The sequence below is a fragment of the Hesperophylax consimilis genome, chromosome 12 (genome assembly GCF_061612785.1).
Source record: "Hesperophylax consimilis isolate HC1 chromosome 12, BYU_Hcon_1.0, whole genome shotgun sequence".
Taxonomy (NCBI): Eukaryota; Metazoa; Arthropoda; class Insecta; order Trichoptera; family Limnephilidae; genus Hesperophylax; species Hesperophylax consimilis.
The window spans coordinates 36,764,844-36,790,950 of NC_142847.1; positions in this window are offsets into that span (position 1 = coordinate 36,764,844).

The following is a 26,107-nucleotide window of genomic DNA, read 5'->3' on the forward strand; positions in this document are numbered from 1 at the left end:
ATGTGAAAAAAATAGCTCCCATCTATTGTCAAATATATGTAGGTATTTGTTGTTATTATTATATGAAATGGATTTCTAAAGATACATATTCGTATAGTGCTTTATAATAATATGTTGTTTATTGCATCGCTTAGATGTTTTTATTATTATGCATGTCACATTACATGTGATACACTTCAGGCCGCCGCGCAGAAAAGTCTCACAGTGAACTGGGCTGTAAACCGTTATTTTACTTTTGGTCTTTACTTTTCTGCGTGGCGGTCCTGAATTGGAGCTGGGCACGTCAACAAATAGCGACGGAAATACCGTGCCGGGCGGGAGAAGCAAATATTCTAACTTAAAATATTAATTTAACTATGAAATCTTAATCATTTTTTTTAATAACATCAATTCTAATAGACGGTTAACATTGATAAAAAAATTACTGGAATTCTTTATTGAAGAATTAAATTTTTTTCCATACAAAATGTTTAAGCGACGTGGTTCTCACAGTTTGAATGACGTCACACCCACACCCCGCCTCTTACCGCTCGGATTCCGCTCGTTTTGGTGGGCTTAATAAAATTCAAACCTTGACAATTAATTTAACTATGAAAAAAACTTTAAAAAAAAATACTAGTATTTAAGGTAAGTTTTTAGATTTTCACTGCTGCTTTTAAAATCATTAATTATGAATGAAAATATTAAAATTGGACGTTTTTAGTACGATAATCATAATCAAAAAATTAAACTTTAAGGACGGGTTGTTTCGGAGAATTTGAACAATTCATCAAATTTCAACGTTCATTTTCAAGTTCTGTGAAAGATTTTTTCAAGTTCTGTTTTTATTTCAGTTTTGTCAAGCAACTAGCCTACAATGATATAGTAACAGAACTTGAATAAGACTTTCACAGAACCCGAAAATGAACGTTGAAATTTGATGAATTGTTCAAATTCTCCGAAATAACCCGTCCTAAATCTTCCACATATTTTTAACGGTATCCCTAGTTTGTGAAAATACCCTATGCAGCTCTATGCCAAGTATGGGGCTTACGTCATTATTTATTACAATAATCTAATTTTGTTCTTAATGCTTTAATAATATTATTCCATTTGTTTTTAATTTCATTTGACGTGTCATATTATTACAAAGTTGCACTGAATAAGACGGCAGTTTGAACAAAACGTGGACGAATCCCACTCGGTGACAACACAAAATCAATTAAATTAACGAATTCTTTGCGTTTTAAAACAACGCGCAAAGGACCGTTATCCGCCGACGCTCTTTTTTATTTGTGTGAGCTTGATAGTTTGTTTAAAAATTATCGAAGAAAAACGTTGTATTTTGTGTCGTAATTCTGGTCGGTACGTATAATTTTGTTTTGGCGAGACTTTCAGGAGACAATCTGACAGCGTAATCAAATTAAGCTGTATCAAAATAATCATAATTAATGTTTTGGAATGGAATAATCAGCTTAAAATAAATAAATTCGACTGAAACATGGTGAGTACATTTCAACTGACAGGGATATAGGGAAAAATATATTCTCGTTGAAAGCTTTGGAAAATAAAACTTTTCAAAGCAATATAGCATGAAAAGTAAAAGTCGACATAAAAATAAGGTCGAGCACTTGTTATATCAAAATTGCCGCAAAGTTAAACCAGAAAACTTAAAGTAGTGACATTGCAAAAGTTTTTTCATGTGTTCTTGATACTGTAAAAAGCTTGTAAATTTATTCAAGCGGTGTGTGAACTATGCGATAACTTTTCCCATATCGGAAAACAACACTCATAAATGAAATATGTTTACATAACGTCCTATTGAAGGAATTTTTGATGACAAATTCGGGTGGTTTCATATTCATGCAGATTCGGCGACTTTTTGACACAATTCACACACAATTGTTACTGAGAGCAGTTCGTCAGCACTTTTATGAGGGGATGAAATAATTATTTGATGTCTCGATCACACGGTCTATTTCATAAATAATAATGCTGTATTTTCCCCATCCGAAAGTGGGATTATCATATTACTGTTGACAGATATAATGTCAGCAACGATCACAAATCTGCAAAAATATTCAGCTTCGCTAACACAGCTTGGAACGAAACGTCAAATTGAATTGCTGATTTTATTGAAATAAATGCCAATTATTCTTCGAATAAAATAATGGAAAATTCGAGTGTACTACTAGAAATTAATTACTGCACTCGGAACGCAAGAATCATTTCCCTTGAGTTGCGTTTACAAATGAGTCAGCTAAAAGTTTCGTTCAAAACAGAAAACTGGATTAAAATTATCAGTAATACAACATTTCATATACTTATCTTGGCATAGCCCTTGAGTAAGACCACACGAAGAAAAATTACTAATTTTGCAAATTTATTAAGAATCTCTATAAATTGTTCGTAATCCAGTTAAAAACAAGTATACTCATGAGAGATCCCAAACACTTTTTTACACTCCGAAATTCTGCCTACCAGAAGGCGCCAATCCACAGAGCGACTCATTGCTTAATTATTCTGCATTGACCATCGATATTTTGAATGTCACTTACAGACAGTTTAGCAAATTTCTTTTGAAAAATGTCCCAAAATAGTAAAACAACCCCAATGACCTTTTAAACTTACATGTACCTCAAATTTTTATTTTCTCCGTAATATATTGGTGCATAACAGTTCAATGGAGAACATGAATAAATACATAAATGTATACTATCATCATTATTTCAGGTATTTAATTGGATTAAGTCGAATGGTTTTGAATCGATTATTTCGAGATTTATTTTATTCGTTTGACCATCACTAGTTGAAAAGTCGTGAAAATACACATTCTTATTCAACATAAATTATTTCCACCTACACGACTTTTTTCCAATTTTTGTAAATCATTCCCTTCGACCCGCCCTCGCTCATTCTCGGCGTTATATGTAACTCATACAACTTGAGTGACGTAAGCTATTAGTTTTGCAAAAGGCCGACAGAGGGTGCTTGATGTTTGCTTCTTTCGACGGAAAGTTGACTGTTTGGTTGGGCGGTTTATAAAAAAATAATATAGTGGAAAATAATTCGTTTAACGCCGGAGAGTGGCTTAGACGGAGATCGGTTAAATTAAATCCACAAGTTTTTCTTTGCTCTACACTAGAAAGTAAACATAATAAAAAATATTCTCTTGAAAGTAATTAGGTACTCCTACCAGAAATTTAAATTTATACTGCAATTTTAATTTTTGCTTCGGTGTTTTTTTGCGTTAATAAATTTGTCAAAAAATATCATTTGTCAAAGTGTTGGTTGGATATTTGGAATAGATTCGGTTTAGGGGAGTCACTCGAATAACCAAAATAGAACTTGATTTAGACTAATTTAGGGCTGAGGAATCCGAATCTGTAAGAATTAGGTGGGGGTCAGTAGGTTTAATAAAAGCTTCAAAAATTCGTGTTATCTACATATTGTTAAAATTAAAATGAATTGAATTTTGGCATTTGATAAAGATTCATGATTTGTGATTTTCAAAATAACGTTTAAAAGTTTAAAGTGATTTTTTAAATGGTTTGACTAAATAAGGGGTGGGAAACCTTTTTGCCATTGGGGACCATAAGTACTCATTTAATTTTATTTTTATATCACACCTGACAAGAATTCTTCGAATAAAAAGATGTAAAAAGAGTGACTAAGTGTCATGTTTATAAATGAGTCTACTACTAGAAATTTATTACTGCACTCGGAACGCGAGAGTGGTTTCCCTTGAGTTGCGTTTACAGATGAGTCAGCTAATCGATTTTCAAGTTGCGTTCAAAACAAAAGACTGGTTTAAACTTTTCAGTAATCCTGCATAAGACAAAAGTCCTCTAGCTTAAATAATCGTTACACGCGGAACAAGCAAAAGGTTTTCTGTGTTTTCAAATGACTAACACTGATTAAGAGGGGTTATTTCACATACTTTGAACAATTTAGCAAATTTCAGTCTATTCAAATTCTGTTATTATTATTATGTTATTATAATAACCATGCACTTTTAAAAAAAAATCAAAATTTCTCGAATTAAATCACTTGAAAATGACTTCATTTAATGTCTGTTAATCTTTCATTTAGTATGGAATCATAGCATGGGGAGGTGGCACCTCATCTGCCCCAGACCCAATCATAAAAGCATAGAAAACCATAATCAAATTATCCCTAGGCTACCTCTATTTACAGACACGAACTTAATCTTTTATACTATGAATTTGTTTGAAGTTTGGCAGATATGCGCGAAAACAATCCTCACGCAACCTAATTTATAAACAAATATACACTATGGACACTTGACATGTATTCTTAGTTATAGTTGCGAATTTCTAAAATAAAGATTTATTTATTTATTTAATATCAACGGTATAAATATACCATAAACAATGATAACATGTCACAGTTAAAATCGTAGAAATATTTAAAAAAAGAATTACAAATATATGTGGCATTTGAATGTGAAATGACATTAGAGAGTAAGTAAACAAGAGATACAAGTACATAAGTTTCTATAGTGCAAATAAGGTAGAATTAGATTTAATTAATATTGATTGAAAAGTTGAACCTTGCGTGCAGTTAAATAGATCTGCCACATCTGCGTATCTATTAATAACTTCATTCTTCTTCTTTCGTATGGTGGGGGGTCAGAGGGGGACATCTAGATCTGCGAGCCATTTTAGGGCCTCAGGCGTCGCCATGTGGACCTCATCAATCCCGCCGGGGAATGAATGGAGCGGGCATTCGTTGACCACATGTTCGGTAGTCTGCACCGCACCACATTCACACATCGCCGACTCTTTAAGGCCCCATCTGTGCATCATGTGGGCACAGCGGCTATGGGAGCACCTTAACCTATTGATGGCGGACCAGGTTTTGCGAGGCAGTGAGAACCCAGGCTGTCTCTCGGTGGGGTCCTGTATGAGATGGGCATTTCCCACGTTGGCCGTTTGCCACTCAAGTTTCCACCTATCTTCTGGGGTGAGAGGTAGTCGGAGGAGCCTCTCTCCTTCCGCCCAGAAGGGCTTTCGGGACTTCAAGCGGCATGCCGGGTGGGAGACGACATCTTCGTGTAGAGGTATTGCGCTTTTTTGCAGCGCCTTCTTGTATTCCCTCAGTGTTGCAACTTCTCGCCTGATGTTTGGCGGGGTTATGTTTGCAAGTACGGGGAGCCAAGGGAGAGGAGTAGATTTTAAAGTCCCGCTGATGGTTCGCATTGTGGCATTAAGCTGAACGTCTACCATGGAAGTGTGGGCGCTTCTAGCCCATACTGGAGCACAGTATTCAGCCGTTGAGAAAACCAGGGCAATGGATGCTGTTCTGAGACTAACTTCATGCAACCTAGGTACAAGTGAGTGTTTGGAATACTCAGTCCTGATATTGTTGCATTTAAACAAAATTTTAGAACGAGTAGCTCTCGTGGGTATATGAAATTCAATGAGGTTAATTAAATCAGGACTGTCTATACTACCATTTACAATTTTGAACAAAAATATTAAGTCGGATATAATTCTTCGATCTGAGAGTTTTAATAAATTTAGATTTTTCATCAAGTAATTATAATTTATATTTTCAATGGGAATACCGAGTTTAAAATTAATGTGTCTTAGAAATTTATGTTGAATTTTTTCGATTGAATTTGAATATAATTTGTAGTGGGGGGACCAGATCGAGGAGTTATATTCGACTTGACTACGAACCAGGGATGTATACAAAAATTTTAATGTTGAAATATTCTTGAAACCTTATATTATTATTATTTCATCATGGAGCAGTTAAGTGAAGATATATTATTTTAGTTATAGTTTTAGATATATTATTTAGCATAGTTAAGTGAAGATATATTATTATTATTTCATCATGGAGCAGTTGTTTGACCATGCTTATATGGAACCTTTACAGAACTTGATTTATAGTTTTATTTTTATGAATTGTTAAAATTCCAAGAAACAACCCGTCCTTAGCAATTAATCATCCGTCCTTAGCAATTAACGACCCGTCCTTGGTAATTAACAACCCGTCTTTAGCAAGTAACAACCCGTCCTTAGCAATTAACAACCTGTCCTTAGCAATTAACCATCTGTCCTTAGCAATTAACGACCCGTCCTTGGTAATTAACGACCTGTCCTTAGCAATTAACCATCTGTCCTTAGCAATTAACGACCCGTCCTTGGTAATTAACAACCTGTAAGCAATTAACCATTCGTCCTTAGCAATTAACGGTGAAAAAGTTGTTAGTCAACAAAATAATATAGTGTTACCTTTCCTTTTGGGAGACTCCGTTTTTGTGGCTACAATGCTTGGTAATAACACAGATAATAAGTTTTTTCCTATTATATTGCTATAATATATGAGCAGACTATATTTTCAACTTCATTTATATGTGATGCTGAAAAGGACTTGAGAAATGGCCTAAAGCTGGGTCCAGACATGTTCTTTTGTCCGTACCGTACCTCCGTTTCGTACCAGCGTCGCGATCCAAAAACTCTGGACGCATCATCTTTTGTCCGTACCGTACCTCCGTTTCGTATCCGCGTCGCGATCAAGAGCCCGTATCTCCGTAACGTCGCTGCGATCATCGCGTGTCCATTTCCTCCCACCATGTCGTCGACTGCGGAAGTGTTTGAGAATTTGACGATTGCTTGCGCGTCCTTCATTGTTATTCACAATAATATAACGAAAAAAAAACAAAAAAGGCGACGTTGGTGGGAGTTAGAATTGTTCAAAAACAGAGAAAGATGTAAGACGCCGCGAACACGTCCAGACTGGCGCAGACCCGTACCGTATCGCCTTTGAACGGGCCGAAAAACCGACTCGCGATGGATCGGAGCGTACCTCTATCCGTATCGAGATGCCGTACCACCGTACCGTACCGAACGGGCGTCCAAACTAGCGTTCTTGATCGCGACGCTGGTACGAAACGGAGGTACGGTACGGACAAAAGAACATGTCTGGACCGAGCTTAAGGGAGTAAACATACCTTCACTTTCATCAGTTATGGATTATTATTACAAATATATATAAAGAACACAATTTTAAACTTTTTTCCACTTGTTTTTTATTTGACCGTGACCGGTTTCAGCCTGTTAGGGCCATCTTCAGACTGGTCCATCCAGTCTGAAGATGGCCCTAACAGGCTGAAACCGGTCACGGTCAAATAAAAAACAAGTGGAAAAAAGTTTAAAATTGTGTTCTTTATATATATTTATAATGGAATTCCACCACGAAATAACAGTTTCAAATATTAAAAAGATTATTATTACCTAAATTATCTTCCAATAGGTATCTACGTAAAATTTCTCTTGTTTCGCGATCTATCAGTAAAATGTTGGCATTTAAATAAAAGGCACGTCATAATCCTTGTACCGTAAATTTACTTAAAGTATCGAACCCGTTTGCACGTGTAGGATCTATTGATATTCGGAGAACATTTGAATTTTATTTATTATATTACTAAAATATTGGTTGGAATCGTTCATAAAATCAAACGCCATATCCATAACTTAGCGCAAAGATAATACCGTAAAGTAGTCCTAAATTCAAAGTGTTCCAGTCTATCTCCGGCCTTAAGTACCGTTATAAAGCCCACATGTACGATGTGAATCTTTTAATATTCCAGATTTCCAGCAGACCCTCCTAACCGCTTGTGCGAAAATATTCAAATTTAAAGTCTGCATGATGGGCGGTTAGTCTTTTTAGACTTATCCAGATATGTTAAAGGACGAGTATCCGCCGTATGGATTCTGGAAATACTAGATGGGCTTTTACGGAAAATTAAAAATAATATCAACGGACTATGGTTTGATAATTCTATCAACAGTTACCTGCTATTGCAAAGCAGACTGTAGGTATATTATGTACATAGCGTAATTTTAAGCTCATAATTTAAACAAAATTATCGATTTAATTTTCCTTGAAGAAACCCGCATGGCTTGATTATAATAATTTAAGAGAATTATTTATTCAAGATGAGTGCCTGCCGTGTTTATACAAATATTTTTGTTCAATGCAGCTCAAAAGATGTCGTTAGAGTGTGTAGTTTAGGTGTCTACCTAGGTGGCAGTATTTGTACCACATGACAGAGATAACATGTCGGACGTTTGGGTCTAATACCCGAATGGTTACTAATATAGTCTGTCTACGAGTGAGCACCTATGTCAGCTTTTTCTTCCGCTCAGAATAATTTATGGCTTCCTATAGAACGGACGTGAAGACAATTAGGTATTCATTGAAAATACGTCACAAATCTCGATCATCAAGATCAAACAGTACACCAATGTGCCTAAATCGTGTACTTTTAATCAGTGTGTTATGTAAGTATGGCTTGTTTTTAATTATTCGGGTATTTAAATGTGACTACGTTTTTTTCTTGTATTAAAACAACTGAAAATATTTAAATACACAAGTCAATTGCAATCTACAAGTATAATCCATAAGAGTTTATGGGATAACAGGAAAAATGGTTTTAAGAAAATGTTTTCTAGCTTTTGAAGTCCCCATCAAGGTAGTATTTCACAATAAAGTATACTTTAAATATTATTTAAGCATTATTAAAAAAGGCGTCTAGCCAAAAAACAACATAATTTACAAGGACAAGGAGGCTCAATGTCCCCAGTGCTTTTCAACGTGTATATGGATGAACTTAGTAAAACACTAAATATAACAAGAATCGGAAGCCATATTGCCGGGGTATGTATGAACAATATTAGCTATGCAGACGACATGGTCATACTAGCTCAATCGGTAAGAGCGATGAGAAAACTTCTGAAAATATGCGAAGCTTACGTTGATAGTCACGGGCTGATGTACAATGCTAAAAAGTCATCCCTGCTGATATTTAAATCAAATACTGGTCCCACAGTCATTCCACCCATTCGTCTCAGCGGGGCCAACCTGAAAATCTGCAGCGAAATCAAATCTTTGGAGCATATCATCAGTCATCACATCACCGATGACCTAAATGATAAAAATAACAAAGAATGCCAAAGAAGAGTACTGAGTGTGCGAGCTAACATGTTTGCCAGAAGATTCAACAAGTGCAGTCCTCCGGTGAAGAAGCAACTTTTCCAAACATAATGTATGAGCTTCTACACTAGGTAGCTATGGACGACATACATCTTTCATTGTTATTATTTTAATGATAAACTAATGTCTATAAGAAAAGGTTTATGTATAATTTGTATGGATATTTCAGGTGATTAATTATTGCTCATAACAATTTGTTTTTTTCATTGTAATACAAGTAGAACAAGGCCAGTATACCGATTACAGATAAAATATTTATTTAAAAAATTAAGTTATCTAGCGCGTTTTTGGTCGTAGGGCCCTCTCGAAAACAGTATTTTTGAAATTTTATAAAGAGACTAACCGCCATGAGAGCGTTTTATTCCGTTAGGTAAGTCTGAGCGGGAGAAATCCACAAAGTACGGCGGGAGGGGGCAGAATAAATTATCGAGTGGAACGGAATGGGGTAGGATTGGGGAGGGGAAGGGGGCTGGGTAGGTGGGGTTGTTTTCCTGGTTTGCGGGCACATGCGGTGGTGTGCTTAGTTACTCCTGCGCGGTTAGTGGTTAGCTGGGGCGGCCAATATAATTAAGTGATACATGGAAATGACATCAAAGTATTAATTAGTTTGGTTTGTGAATGTGCTGTCACAGCTTCGTCATATTTTGTCGTACTCTTTCAATATATTTTTACGGAGAACCTTGTTAATTGCTGAGAGATAGCCTATGACATCTTGTGAGATGCTGCAATATTGTTTTTATTTAAAAAACAAACCAGGTGACGTGAATCCAGCGTTGCTCGGGGATTTATAAATGGTTTGGGGTTGTGAATTCTAGAGTATTTGACAACTGACATTTTAAGGTGGAAATAAAATTATTATCTTGAAATAAGTATTTGTTTCTCTTGATCGTGCCACGTCTTCTTCGGGCGTCGTCGACATCTTAAACCATTCACTTTCAAGTCATACATTCTAAAACCTCTTTCTTCGTTCATTCTTAAATCTCTTCAATCGTGTCTCATTTTAGATGAATAATTATTTGTATATGTCTTCCTCGGGCATTCCCGACTTTTTTACCATTCTCTTCCACTTATGTCGACTTTAATTCGACTCTGTATCTCATTCCATTGCAGAGAAAATGCGTTAAGTATTTCTCGAGCGTCCCCGACTTTTTCTACCATTCAAACAACTACTGGCACTGATAAGAACAAACATTGAATATTTTAAATAAATCGGATGAGTGGTACAGGAACGCGTACGAAAAACAAAGAAAAATTCATTTTCTAAAGATTTATAAAGATAGATGAATACATAAGTATGGGTATTTGTTAATCTGAGGGAGGAAACACAATAAAGATAGATGAATACATAAGTATGGGAATTTGTTATTATGAGGGAGGAAACACAATATAGATAGATGAATACATAAGTATGGGAATTTGTTATTCTGAGGGAGGAAACACAATAAAGATAGATGAATACATAAGTATGGGTATTTGTTATTCTGAGGGAGGAAACACAATAAAGATAGATGAATACATAAGTATGGGTATTTGTTAATCTGAGGGAGGAAACACAATAAAGATAGATGAATACATAAGTATGGGAATTTGTTATTCTGAGGGAGGAAACACAATAAAGATAGATGAATACATAAGTATGGGTATTTGTTATTCTGAGGGAGGAAACACAATAAAGATAGATGAATACATAAGTATGGGTATTTATAATCTGAGGGAGGAAACACAATATAGATAGATGAATACATAAGTATGGGAATTTGTTATTCTGAGGGAGGAAACACAATAAAGATAGATGAATACATAAGTATGGCTATTTGTTAATCTGAGGGAGGAAACACAATAAAGATAGATAAATACATAAGTATGGGTATTTGTTAATCTGAGGGAGGAAACAAAATATAGATAGATGAATACATAAGTATGGGAATTTTTTATTCTGAGGGAGGAAACACAATATCCAACAAGTTGTAGAGTGGAAGAAACACTGGCTTGAAATGGCTAAAACAGTCACATGTCACATCTGAAAATCAATGTATCTACTTCCTATCCTAACAATCAAACACATTTTTACAAAATTGTCATGGGTACTCTAGGCAGTTGAGATTAATGCGTGATAAATTGACAGCTTCAGTGGTTGAATGCTTACAATCACTGGTTACGAAAGTCGCGGGTTCAAATCCCGGCGTGCGAAAGTAATTTTTATTGATTAAAATGCGATATTTTACAATTTATTCAATTAAAATAATGTACAGTATATAAGGAACGCTTAGATGATTTGGGCATGTAGAGCGAATGAGCGAAGAAAGGAGAATATATGACGCAAATGCGAATGGTAGCAGAAGTCGGGGACGCCCGAGGATGACATGGCACGATCAAGTGAATCAGATGCCGTCGGGCTATGTCAAGAGTCAGAATAATAGAAGAGTATGTATGAGACGATGTATGAATGTGAATGAGGCAAGGAGTGTGTGCCAAGACCGAGTTGTTTGGCGGTCCCTGCGGGGTAACGGCGTGATGTTAGTTCGTTAGTAAGTTACATTATATTTACCGCACGTGATAGATATATTCAGTAAGTATCACCCCGGTGAAAGACCACCATTCAGAATCGAACCGGTGCTTGAATTTCGCCATTTGTGACCAGATCTGAATAGCCAGATACTTCACCGCCTTTCTCTCCCTTCTTCTTCTCGCCTTCCTCCCAATACCTTCACCAACACAACCTGCCCCAAACAGAGATGTCATAGTCTCACTGAATCCAGATGGTCGGGAGTAATTGGGACTCTTGTACGATACTAACATAAAACAAAAATCGTTATAACGGCCCGTCCCTCAATTGAGAGCATATAAGAATGTTGGCCACAAGTTTGACGTGTTTCTAGATTCTAAGTAACCCCCATAAAATAATGGTTGAAAAAACACCATTCCCAACTGCCGTCAGTATTCCAAATTTTGAAATTCGTCTATTAGGATTGCTGAATCTGTCACGGTAATCAAATTTACTTTCATCTAGGCATTTAGGCACCCTTTAAAAGAGATTGCTACTAAATATAAGGGAACTTGCGATTTGTATTTTCAGTTGTGTAATCTTATATAGATGCTGTATAGCGCGCCTACACGGAGTAAAATGACCTATATTGAATTCCTTAAGAATCTCTTCTAATTATTCGTAATCCGGTTAAAAATGGGATTGCAGGCCTTCAACAAATGAATCTATAGGTTTCCTAGTAAAAATTTAGTAACATATGAATGTATGTATTATCAGGAAGACGGAACACATGTTCGTAAAATTCCTAATATTTCCACATTTCGTCATTTTATATAATCAAGGAAAATGCAGTTGCTTGAACACGTGTTACAAAATATTGAGAGTTTACTAAAAGTTTATCAGGAAATGGTATGCAATCCCGTTTTTAACTGCTTATACCAATAATTTGAAGAGATTTTTTAATAAATTAGCAAAACTCATTTTTTTCGTGAAGCCTCTAAGAGCTCTTAAGAGCTTAAGCTTAATTCAGTTTCTTATTATAAATACTAGGGAAATACAGTTTTAACGCACATGAGGTCGATTCTAGAATCATTTTCAATTTACTAATAAAAGAGAAATTTATTACAATCAATTCAGATAAATAAACAATGTGAAAGTTGAAGCTTGTTGCATACCAATGATGAATTATTTCTCTGCAGTATCTCATTTCCTAAGATGAACGACGTTTGTATGGAAGTGAGGCATTGAAATGACTAAGGACCAACAAGTTAAATGCAATGGAAATCAGATCCCAAAGGACTTTATTGATTCTAATTACATTTACGACATCTCTTTCTGATAGGAAATAAATTAGCTTTCCTGGTTATATTGGATTTTTTTGCAGGTAAAATAATGTGTCATATTTTGAATGATTTAAGATATATTTCATTCCAGTCTAACCCGTGACTTCGGTAAGTGTTGCAAATGCTCCAGTTTGAGCTCCAGCTATGCGACACTGGTTGCGCTAAGGAAAGGCTATTTATTTTTCTAGTTTAACGCATCCCTGCCTTTCCCATCAAGCCCAAATGTCGGAAAAGTAAGACGCCATCTCTTGTCGGGCGGGTAAAGTGTCTCTTCTATCGACATTGTCTAATTTGTTATGTCATTTTATGATGTTATATTTTATGATATGAAGTACAGAATAATACAACTAATTGAGCTTTGTTCTACACAATAATGTTTATATAACAGTTTGAAAGTGCATATATTATATAATTTTTTTTAAATATTCTGTTATATTTTGGAGATGATGGGCGGAAGGATTGTCAACGGAATAAATGGAGTCAACCTGTATTTTGAAAACACACTCATTGTTGGAAGTTGAATACATAAAAGCTGGCAAGTTTTTCCACCGTCTTGAACAATGACTAGTCATATAACTGACCTATTCTCATGTGGAAATTTCAACCGTGTTTACAATTCTGTGTGTTTGAAAAAATATCCTTCGGTTGTTCATCGGTGTGATAAGATTTTGACTCTGGACAACTTTGGCGTAGGCTAGAAATAAATAATAACTGATTTGGAGTAATCTGTTCAAAAGATACTGGTTTCATAGTGTGAAAAGGCAATGGTGGCTTACTCTAGAATTATATTGTTCCTTGTAAGTTCAGAATATGAAATATGTTGAATTTTCTCAGTCCCTGGAATAAAATAAAGTAGAAACCCCAATTTCAAAAGTGGAACGTTCCCATTGTCCAAACAAAAAGATAATAATAACTAGAAGAATGAAAGAAAATTTTTGCGTAGGAACCACTTTTTTACAAATTCCATTTGCACGCGATGCAAAAAGAGAAAAATGAAAAATATCCCTCATTTCTTGATACCTCATTGGCCATTCAGGCGGACCCTCGCGAAGTCGCCGCCATGTTCGATAAATTTACCTCCTTTCCCGCCCTTTCATATGTGTCACATTCATTTCTTTGTCGTTTGTCCCTTCGTGCCGCGGCTGCGATAAACTCCGCCATTTAGGGACTTTTAGGGAAACTCTAGCCCCGCTTCGGCCGGGAAATATATTAAAAATATCAAAGAGACGGGAGAAATGAACTATTTTATTATGGAAAATGTTACCCGTCGTTTCATAGCCGCGGGAGATATAATGGAACGTTTAATTTACAGGTGTTGCCCTGTGATGCGGGGTAATTTTGAGCGAATGGTACATTTGCTTTGCAAATGAGAAATCGTCAAGGTAAAATGTCAGCACCACCACACTGGGGAATGCCTTTTACACTTTTCTTAAAATCCTCTTTGATAGTGAAAACAGCGTTAACGGACGATAAATTATTTAAAATGCAAATTTGTAGTAGGTAGTGAAATCAAAACCTGGACAAAACTATTAATTTAGGCCTTAAACTAGTCATTTTTACACAATTTTACATACACTTCGAATAATACGTGGAAAAAGTCTAAAGATAACAAAAAACTTTAAATTATTTCACAATGGCTTATTGAAATCTTACGCTTTACTGTTATGTTAATTTCAAAAAGAAAATAAAGTTAAGAAATAGTTAATAAAACTATTGGATTTTGACCGACACATGCTTTAAAATGATTAATCTTTAAATCATTTAAATGTTGCAAGCAACTTGTCTGTTAATACGATCAACGATAGAAGCTACTATTATAGTTAAATGTACAAAGTCTTGGTATGTTGTATGGAGAACGTATTTTCATATCTTTAAAAATACCAAAATTTACTATAAATCCTTTGGTCTGGTGAAAGACAAAGATAAACTCAACCCACATAAGGCGTGTGTTATTAGGTTTGCCATCTTATTTACTGTTACCAATTTTGAAGGAGGGAGCAATGAAACATTATTCAACAGATGACCCCCACTGCTTCTTCTCATCTTCTATTAGACACTGAATCTTGTATACGAGTATTTAGATTTTTAATTTTAACCAGAGAATTATTTTTGTCATTTTAAAAACTATCCCGTAATTTTTCACTCTCATAAAACTGTTTTTGGATTTAATGTACCTACCTTAACTTATTTTCTTAATTTAATTTTATTTGTTATGTAATGTTGATTTATTTTCTTCCTTACTTATTTATTAATATTTGGTTGCGTGTTGTGCCAATAGTAATTATTTTTTTTACACGATCTTTGCATTTAAGCAGGAATAATGTACATTACATTGCATGACACAATCCTTGCTTGAGGTCAGGAATCATATAGATCACAATGCACGACACCACCCTTGCATGTAGCCAGGAATCATATAGATTATATTTTATGTCACAATCCTTGCATGCAGTCAGGAATAATATAGATATCATTGCACGACACAATCCTTGCATGTAGCCAGGAATCATATAGATTATATTGAATATTGCATCCCTTGCATGTAACCAGGAATTATATAGATTACCTTGTATGAGTCAACCCTTGCATGTAACCAGGAATAAAATAATAATAATAATTATTATTATACAGGTGAAATGGTATTCAAGTGGGTACCAATCAAATTAGCTCTATAGATATATCTACCACTTTATTGTCATATTCGAAACTGGATAGACCTATCCGCTGTACTATTTATCACAGCAGACTGGCTATTTATCTTAAGGGTTGTGTCTATTTTTCGATAGTACATTTTTTATGCGACAAGGGCACGCCTACCCTTGGGTCCTCAGTAAATCTAAAGAACCGTCACCATCCCCTATTCCCGACACAAATTACGATATTAAAACATCCCACTTAAATTACCCCGATAAATTATTCTTTGTAATCACATTCTCAAAAGATTGGTGGCATTCCATACAAAAAATAAGGAATATATTATCTAGGGTTCTGTAAATTAAATTTTGAATTCTATGAGAGACCCTATGTACTGGACAAGGGTGCTTTAATTTTACAATGATATATTATTATTTGCATACTTGAGTTTTTTCCCGCAGGAAGCAGTATCTCAAACTTGGATTAAACGATCAATTTTGAGAAAACTCTTAGGGCCAGTTGTTTCACAAAACATGAACAAATAATCATATTTTGATAATTCAAGTTCTGTGAAAGTTCTATCCTTGTTCTGTGAAACAATTGACCCATAATGAAATAATAACAGAATTGATGTTGTTAAGATTTGTAATTAAAACCCACTTCGGTTTAAAAATGTTTGTCTGAGTTTATTTAAAATAAAAAAATTTACATGATGAGTTGCACGTATTTATCTTTACCTATATAAAGAAGGGCTCAGCATCCCCCGATAGTTCTGAAAGAACTGCTTTGCCCAATGTATGAAATGAAAGAAGTGAGTTTTATTTAGATCGTATTTACTAAAAAGATAACAAACTAATACAATAACTATTAGTTCATCATTACTGAAAGGTCAACTGATACTAACCAGTTACTTTACCATAACTATATTACGGAATCTTTTACGAAAAACAAAAACAGCTGACAGTATCTATACAGACTTTTCAAAAGCTTTTGAAAAAGTATCCCATAAGTTATTACTCAGTAGGCTGCGTGCATTAGGATTGAGAAGCAAGTTGTTGGATTGGTTCTCGAATTACTTGTATAACAGAATCCTATTCGTCAAAATTAAATATTCCAAATCAAAGTTTTTTTATCCAACTAGTGGTTTACCGCAAGGAAGTCATCTTGGCCCCATCTTTTTAAGTTTTTTTTAAAACAAGACAAACATTCTCGGGTTACGAATAACCTGACAATATTTGAAAATCTCCTACTACCACCACAGTAAGCTGAAAATGTTGCTTGTGTTGTGGTGGAGGACACACTACGCTTGGGTGGGACCCGAACGCGATGTCGACTCGGCCACCGACCGGTCTAAAATTCCTTATATTTGTAAATTATTTTGTAAGTTTAGCCGATAACATCAAATTATACGAAGAAATATCTAATATTAGCGACTGCCTAATCTTACAGTCAAACATCGATAAATTATACAATTGGTTAATTAGCAACTTATTCCTTAATGTTGATAAATGCAAGACACCAAAATTTTGTTGAATAAAGACTCCGTTATCATTTAACTACGCTATTGATGGCAAAATTTTGGAAAAATTCAACGAAATTAGGGATCTTGATGTTATGTTTGATACCCAATTAAATTTTGTAAATCACATACAACACATAACTAATAGAGGCATAAAGACATTGCTATTTATAATCACAACTATCAAAGACTTCCATTCAGTGGAAGTTATTAAAATCATAAATTTTTCACTAGTATCCAGCTTAATAGAATACAGTTAAATATTGTTAGTGTCTCCATACTAACAAATTCATTTAAGATATATACACTTCCTAATACACTTCCTATATTATGTAAATTTAAATGGAAAATTATATGTCATCATCATCATCACTTTTGGCTCTACAACCCCTGGTGGGTCTTGACCTCCTCAAGAGTCTTCCTCCACTCATCTCGGTCCCGCGCCAGCTCTCTCCAGTTTCGAAGCTCCAAGGCAGACAAATCTTTGAGGACGTTGTCGCTCCATCTTAACCTTGGCCTTCCCAGGCTCCTTCTCCCTATCGGTCTTGAGCTCAGCAGGGACAGCCACCGAAGTCTTCCCAGTTGTATGAACTTTGTGACGTTTAAACAGAGTATAGAGCTCATTGTTATAACGTCTGCGCCAAAATCCATTTTCTAGAACCGGTCCGAAGATGCGCCTCAAAATTTTCCTTTCAAAAACGTCAAGTGCTCACTCATTCTTCTTAGTTAGAACCCACGTCTCGGCTGCGTACGTAAGCACTGGTCTAATTAGTGTTTTGTACACTAATACCTTGGTGGTTCTGGAAAGCAGTCTGGATTTTATTTGTTTTTGTAGGCGGAAATAGCAGCGATTTGCATTCACGATGCGCTTCTGGATCTCCTCTGTAGTGTTGTTATTGTTTGTTATCAGGGAGCCCAGGTATGTGAATCTTGGTACCGTTAATATTACCGTTATTAATTAAATAATATATATACCATATATTATTTAATTAATAACTTATTATTGTTTTAAATATAAATAAACCTTCTGTTGTCACTGTATTATGCAGTAAATCATATAAAATATGTATCATGTAAAAGCCCATTAGGGCGTTAAAATTAATAATAACAAATTATTAAAGAAGCTAACAGATCCTGTGTTTATAGTTGAGCCCTGAAGTAGTATCCCACTTTATCATACGAGCATTAACAATGGAAAAACTGCATTACCATTATAACGAGTATAAAGTAGATACGACGGAAGAGTTGAGTCAAGCTCCAAACCTAATAACTTAGATTTACACCATAGAAGGTAATCCTTAGAAGTCATCTTTTAAGCCTAATTGGTTTTTTAACAATGACATTTTCTTATTTGATTCTAATTTTCCTTTAACAAAGACGGGGCTACTAGAATGATCATTATATTAAAATATTTCATTAAAAAAAATAGTGAATCATATGATAAATATCGCACTCATTGTAGTTAATTGGGCATTTATTTTAATAATTGCCGATTCAATGAAAAAGAGGTATGAACATTTTTTGCTGTTCTCAGAATGTTTAACTAAAAGGAATTCGTCACGAAATTTTATCACGAGCCTTGAAAATATTTTAAAAGTGTTGTTTTAGAAGTTGTCAGAAAGCCAAATAGTTTCCAACAACAGCCTGTATAATACATCCCTACTATATAATACTACCCAAATATAAGGCCATCTCTTCCCATCAAAATGTTATGACGTTTTCCTCAGAAGAAAGTTTTATTATGTTATGTCTGCATGTATATTTGAATGAATAACAAATTCACGCAGAGAGGAGAGTTTTTATGTTTTCTATTTATCGCGTCCCATACAAGACTAGAACGGCCTAGCAAATAATGAAGGCCAGACTAAACGGGATAATTTTCCGTAAAGCGCGCTCATTTTCTGGAAATAAAGGCATAAAAAACAACGATTGTGTTCGGGATATTCGGCATCCAAAACGGGGAATGTCACCGACCCTATATTGGCATAATAGAATAAAATTTTAGCACCACACGAACCGAAACAAATAAAAAGTTATTGCTGTCAATCAGCCGTTTTTATCCCCAAAGTCGGGAAACGGGGAATTGAGAATTCAAATATTTTCCCTCCACAAAATACGGATTTTCGAGTAAACCGGTATTATATTCCCAAGATTATAATTTCAATATATTATTTCTACAATTGTCAAGGAGAGTGCACGATATATTTTTGTTCCCCTCTCAACATGCTGCAAAGTTTTGTTACATCCGCCTAATTAATAGTATGCTGTCACTATCAATTATGTTTATTTATTTATTAATTTTATTGTAAAGAATAATATTACTAGAATTTTAAAAATACCAAAAAAAGTAGTGACGCAAAGCTGCCCCAAGGCAACAGGTCTGCAGGTTTAATTTGCTTAACTTAACCCATTATAATCTTTTTATTGATAAATTTAATTTGCTTTACTTAACCCATTATAATCATTTTATTGATAAATTTAATTTCACGAAAATGTCTATTCTTAATGCACTGGTGTCTTCTGATTAGGGCTGCTTCATATATAATGTTTTTCATGTTTCCACTATTCCTCACCTGGCTTATCATTTGGGTAAGTTTTGTAGATAGGTATCTTCAAATCGATTTATACTGGGTTGGTAAGAAGTAATTTGGAGTACGACTCAACAATCTGGGCTCCATTTTATAAGACTCATCAGCAAAAAATCGAAAGAGTACAACATAAGTTTCTAAGGTTTATTAATTACAAACTTGGAATACCAATCGAAGAACTTAATTATTCATGTCTAATGGAATTACTAAACCTAAGCGATCTAACTACAAGACGCACAGTGAGTGACTTAGTTTGCCTTTTCAATATATCAAATGGCAACCTGGACGCCCTCGATTTAACGAGCTTAATTAATTTGCTTATACCTACCCGTGATACCCGTTTAAATGTTCTATATTTTGTTACCAAATTTGCCAATAATTACTTCGTAAACTCTCCAATTCAAAGGCTTCATACACTTGGAAACAAATATAGTTCAATCGATGTCTATCATTTCCAATTGGTTTCCATATTTAAAACCAAAATGTTAGAACTTTTAAAATAAAACAATAAACATCTAGCTATTGCACCTCTTATTGAATTATTTCCTCAAGATTGACAAAACAGGCTTATACCTACAAACTATCATGTTTAGATTTGCTTTTTGCTTGGTTTTATATGTCTAATGGTGAATGTTATATTATTGCTTTACTATTCTATATTTAAAATCTTCACAATATTTTTATTATATAAACTATGTAAAATGGCTGACCGATCGCCCTCGATTTAGCAGGCCACGACAACCTGTCAAACGCAGTATATTTGCTAACAATACTGCCAATAATTATTTCGTTAGCTTTCTAACTCAAAGGCCTCATACACTATGTGTCTTATTGTATCATGTTACTGCTGCCACTACCTAGCATTTACATATAAACTTTACATTATTTATTAACTAATTTAAGTTTGCATAACCTTTTGTACTATTTACTTGTTGTTATAATATGTCAAATGGATATGGTTATATGTATTTTTACTATTACTTTTGTGAAGTTGCAATCTTCAGAATGTTATTTTTTATGAACTATGTATGTAAAAGCCCAATAGGCGTATAAATAAATAAATTTAAAAAAACATATATAAATTCACACATAACACACTTGGGTCCATTTGAATGAATTCCTTAATTTTTCCGAGTCAGTTTACAAATTTTGTATCTCGACTACAAATTAAACAATTTGGCTAAGTAAAGTCAATGAAAATGGTATTCATACTGAAAAAATTTGAACAAGTTTAAAAAAAAAATAAATCACTTCCCAATAAGATGCCGTGGAAAAAAACTAAATCACTTCCCGGTAAGATGCCGTGGAAAAAAACTAAATACGCTTGTCCTTAAAAAAACGACACAAAAAAGCACACTTTTTCCACATTTATATTTTTTTAACAGGAGCTAATACGAACACAAGCGTACTGTAGAAATTTAAAATCAAAAAGAAGAGAAATTTCAAAACATGAATATATTAACGACTGAACCGTTATTTATGAATTTTGTTTTTAACAAAGATGTCTTTGAGAAAAAGATTTTCTGAAAATAATCCTGTATATAAATTAGGTATGCCTTTCAATTGAAAAGATAAATTTCGAGAAAAAATATTTATGAAGAGCCTATTTCATCTTTGGTGATGCTGTGTGGAGTGTCTTTTTGAGAAAATGAAGGCAAGACCTTTCTGGGAATAACAAAGGTATGAAGGGTGGGTAGGAATCTAGGAATCAGTGTGTCCAGGAGTGACAGATGAACGAATATATCCCCCCCCCAATTGCGGCGCTAGGCGTTGTGTCGAGAGATTAGTTGGAGAAGTCAAAGGCTCTCCCCAAACCAACGCGGCCACGCAGTTTGTGGTTAAGCGCATTCCGAATTTACCTCACCCAATGAACCCGGACACCCCTACTAAATCACAAAACGTAGCGAACCACTTGGGGTGACCTATGGCCGAATTGTAAACTGCATGGGAAAATTTATAGGACAACACAACTATTTCAGATCGCGAGGTCATTATTTTATTTATTAAAATATGACACCATTTTGTTCGTTACATATTTATTATCCTAGGAGCAAACTCAAATAACAAATTAGTACCTATGATATCTGGCGCGAAGCCAGATAGTAAAACCATAAAAATTCTAAAGCGCAAACAAAGTTTTTCGCTTTGCAAAACACGTACGTAAAAGTTTTAAATAATTGAATATAAAAAATCTCAACATAATGGTATCACGGAGGTTGTGATTCCGTTCCCACTCGGATGTCTTGCTAGATACCTGGTATTCCTGTAGATTTCCCCCGTGGCGTTCTTGGTTCCTCAAGGCTCCTTTGTCTCACCCCACTCTCGGCAAGATGTCAACGGTGTCCTCTCTGATGTGAAAATAGTAAAATTACCGTTCGTCGCTTACTTCTTAATACGCACAATTTATTTAATAATATTATCATTACTAGAGTGATTTTTTTCTGCTTGGGAGGCGGGTATCGATACCGCTGCCCTCGGGAACCATTTATTGGATAACCAACATAATTTACTGAGCCGGATCGGGAGAGACCGGTTGAGGGAGATTATTTCACCACTGACCCCAGATTCCTACCCACCCCTCCGACCTCGACTTTTCCCAGAATTTCCTTAAAAAGACCCTCCACACAACATGCTCAAAGATGACATAGTCCCCGAGGGAAATTATTGTCCTCAGGGCCTCCTGTAAAAAACTAATATAAAAAGAACAATATTTTAGGACGAAGGAATTGGTATATCATGTTATTAAATTCGTAATTGTTCAAAACTTTAATAAGCGAAATAAATTGGTCGCTATGTTTAATCTCGTTAGTATTATGTGACGTTTGCCGGAAGATTCTGCTTCAATCTAATTTTACGCACAAATTGTAGAAATAATCCTACAGTTTTAAAACGAAACAGTTTATTAGTTTGTTAGTTTGGGTAATATTTTAAAAAATATTTAGTTATATCTATTAATAATTAATTATATTAACATTTATTGTACACTGTCATACTATGGAAATTTTGCATGTATCGGTATATTTATATAGACTACTTAAATTATAATATAATATTAAGTGTTAGATATAATAATATGCTCACTGGGATCTCACGTGCTGAGGATTTTGTTTACATAATATAATTAAAATAAAGTAGTATGCATAATACAAATTTATTATAAATATATTGATGAGTGTTTTTTCTGAAATAATTATAAATATATTAAATGGTGTTTTTTTTTTGTTCAGTTGAGTGGTTTCAGTTTGGTATGTATTTGGTGTCAGTATATTATCTAGTTCTGATTTCTCTGTTTCGTATCCAGCTTTTTATTTGAGATTTAGATGTTAAAATATTGTTGTGAGTTTTCAATGAGAGTGGGATTTTGTTGTAGAGTTTAGTACCATAGTATAGGAAGCTTTTTTCTCAAATAGTATTTGTAGTTGTGTGTTGCAAATGTTTTTGACATTGACATGCAGTGTATAATATTATGTGTTAGTTGTTATTTCTTGTGTTTTGTATTTATGAATGTAAAGGAGTATTGTTTTTGAGTAGAGTTGTTTATGTGACATGATGTTTGTTACAAATTTTAGTTTTATTAGCATAAAGTAAATTCAAATTCAAAAAAATATTTATTGCACAAAAAGTGTACAAAGGGTATAGCTTATAGGTTACATCCTATTTCTTCCAGCTAACCCAACAAATACACATTATATTACATAACCCAACAATTACATATTAACAAATAAATAACAGTAAATAAAAAAAAAAAAAAAAAACAGAAGTATTTAATTCATTCTATGTATTCATTTAAGGTATAGTGACATTTGGGTTAGAAATGGGTTAGAAATGTTTTTAGTGTTGATTTAAATTTAAGTATGTCAGTTATTTGTTTGATGCTACGTGGAAGGTTGTTATGTACTTTAATGGCCATGTAGTGTAAAGTGAGTGGTAGTCTAGCCATTTTTTCATCTGTTTAGTGTGTTTTCTGATTTCTTAAAAGTTTTTGCCCAATTATTTCCGTATATAGAAAAAACTAAAAATCATTCGCCGGTTACGTTGTTAAGTTTTCTTTCTATTTTTCATATAACTTTAAAAAAATGTCAGTTATCTATATTTTCTAGTTATTTAAGAAGATGTGAGTAATTTATTCTATTGAAGGCTTTAGAAATGTAAAGAATATTCCAATACATTTTTTATATGAGTATAGAATTTATTAAAAAATATTTAATTACTAACCCCTACTATGCGGCCGGCTATGTTTGCAGTCGTCAATTTATGATTACCTTGAGGTTTTTTCAAAATTTGGCAATCCCATATGCTATGTTTCTAGATTTTTTCTGGAAGGTTGATGCATCTTTTTTCGTCCCCCTTGACGTAAACAGTTGTTTCATATAGTAATTAAGTTTAAACGAACTGTTATTTAAAAACTTTGAGCTTATTAAGAAGTAAGTGCACTGCAGAAATTTTGCTTTAAAAAAAGTGACATTGTTTTTAACAAGACGCAAATGAATGTTCAGGTAGTGTTCACTGATATTATAACTTAATTTAATGCTACCACAAAGGAGCCGGTTAATTTTTTGAGAAGTGTGTGATAGTAGAGTATTAAAAATTTATTAAACATCTCTTTAATTTATTGGTATTCCAGTTAAAAACTGGATTTCAGGCCGTTTGCTGATAAACTTTTAGTAAACTCCTAATACGTCGGAAAATCTTAACTTACCTACCAAATAAGTTTGGAAAAAAATCGGCCATAAAAATATTCTAATTTTAAAAAGGTCTTTATATATTTGTTTTCTTTGAGACGGAGAACTGAAAATTTAGTTGAGTTGAGAGTGCGCGTATGTTTTTCGATGAAACCTTTTGCCATGATCCTAGATTTCCTTTGAAAGTTGTCATGATTTATTGTCAAATCAAATGTGAGTAAATCCCGCTATAAATAGTATTTCTGCGGCGGGGCGGGGAGGGGGAGGGGGTAGGAGCAGCAAAAACACTTTGGCTCATTTCGTCTGCTTTCTACCGGAGATTTATGGAGTATCGAACATTTCTATTGAAAAAAGGGTTTGTCCGTGTCGTTCGCAGTTATTTAAACAAACTTTAGTGCATGTAGTTCTTTCAAGAAATAAATCAAATGATAATATATAAATCTATGCATTTCAACAAACATGTCTCCGTATTATAATATTATTTCCCAAAATAATAGATTACACAAGGAATGTCTCATTGAGTCTAATATCTTGAGGGTTGAAAAAATTAACATCTAAGGTATCTACCCTCTAGATCTACAGCCCTCTAGCCCTCCAGCCCTCCAGCCCTCCAGCCCTCCAGTCCTCCAGCCCTCTAGCCCTCCAGCCCTCTAGCCCTCCAGCCCTCCACCTGACCACTTCCCTCCATACTGGAAATCACTCGTTCAAATTTAAATAACATAAATGTTTTATGTACCTGTAGTTAAATAAAAATCATAGAAATCAACGTTTATATTGCGCTTACAATGAATTAAAACTTTTGTTGCTATTACTCTGCGAGAATTACAATAATATTTTTTATTTTGTATAAACGAGATAAAAAATGTGGTGAGAGTTTTCTTGCGGATTCCTTAATTTTTAATTTGTTTTTAGAAAATCTTTAAAAAAGAAGAAATCTAAAGCATATTTAAAATAACTTGGAAATATAATGAAATTCGGTGAGAAATTACAGGTTTAAACAACAACCTTCTGCTGTTTCAACCTTCTTACGTCTGCTGTGTAAACAATGTATATATCTTTCGATAAACTTTTTTATGTCAGTTTTTATTTTAGTAATATTTTCACATATACTTTTGTTGATCAATTAAATTATTATTTCAGCACATCATTCATTCACAGAAAGGCCTGTTTATAATAGCCGAGTAATATTTTGAATAACAACATGAAGAAAAAAATGGGTGTTACGAACGCCTATTTATATAAATAACAAGTAGATTTCAGGCCACCGACTTGGTTTCTTTAAAAACAGACAGCATACTCATGTTTTAACTGGGTACAATAACAATAATAAGCAAGATAAGTGATCACATATAAATACCCAGGAGCGATCTTCTTTCTTCGATCAAAATGCAATGCCATTGTTGCACTGGTTTGAAAAGCAATTTTCGAATTGCTTGAAAGAGTTTGTTCTTGAATTAAAAAAAACATTTAAAGCAGTACAGCGTAATTCAATTTCTAAAATTTTTCTACCAATGCATGAAATTTAAGAAAAAGTAGGTTTAACAATTAACAAGTATTATATTATACATAATTATATACACTAATTTTGACTATCATATATGTTAAAAATCATAATCATATCATAAGGATGTTAAAAACAATAACTTATATTACCAATAAAGAAAATTGCAAAATATCTGCATGAAAGCAAAAAAAACCTTCGAAAAGAATTCCATAAAACCGAAAGGAAGATTCTTAAATTTTCTGCACGTCGCGACACTTGACTTATCTTTCTGAAAAAGGGACTAAATCAAGTGAAACTTTTTCAGATAATAACGCGAACTCCGGGTCAATCATAATTCTTCATT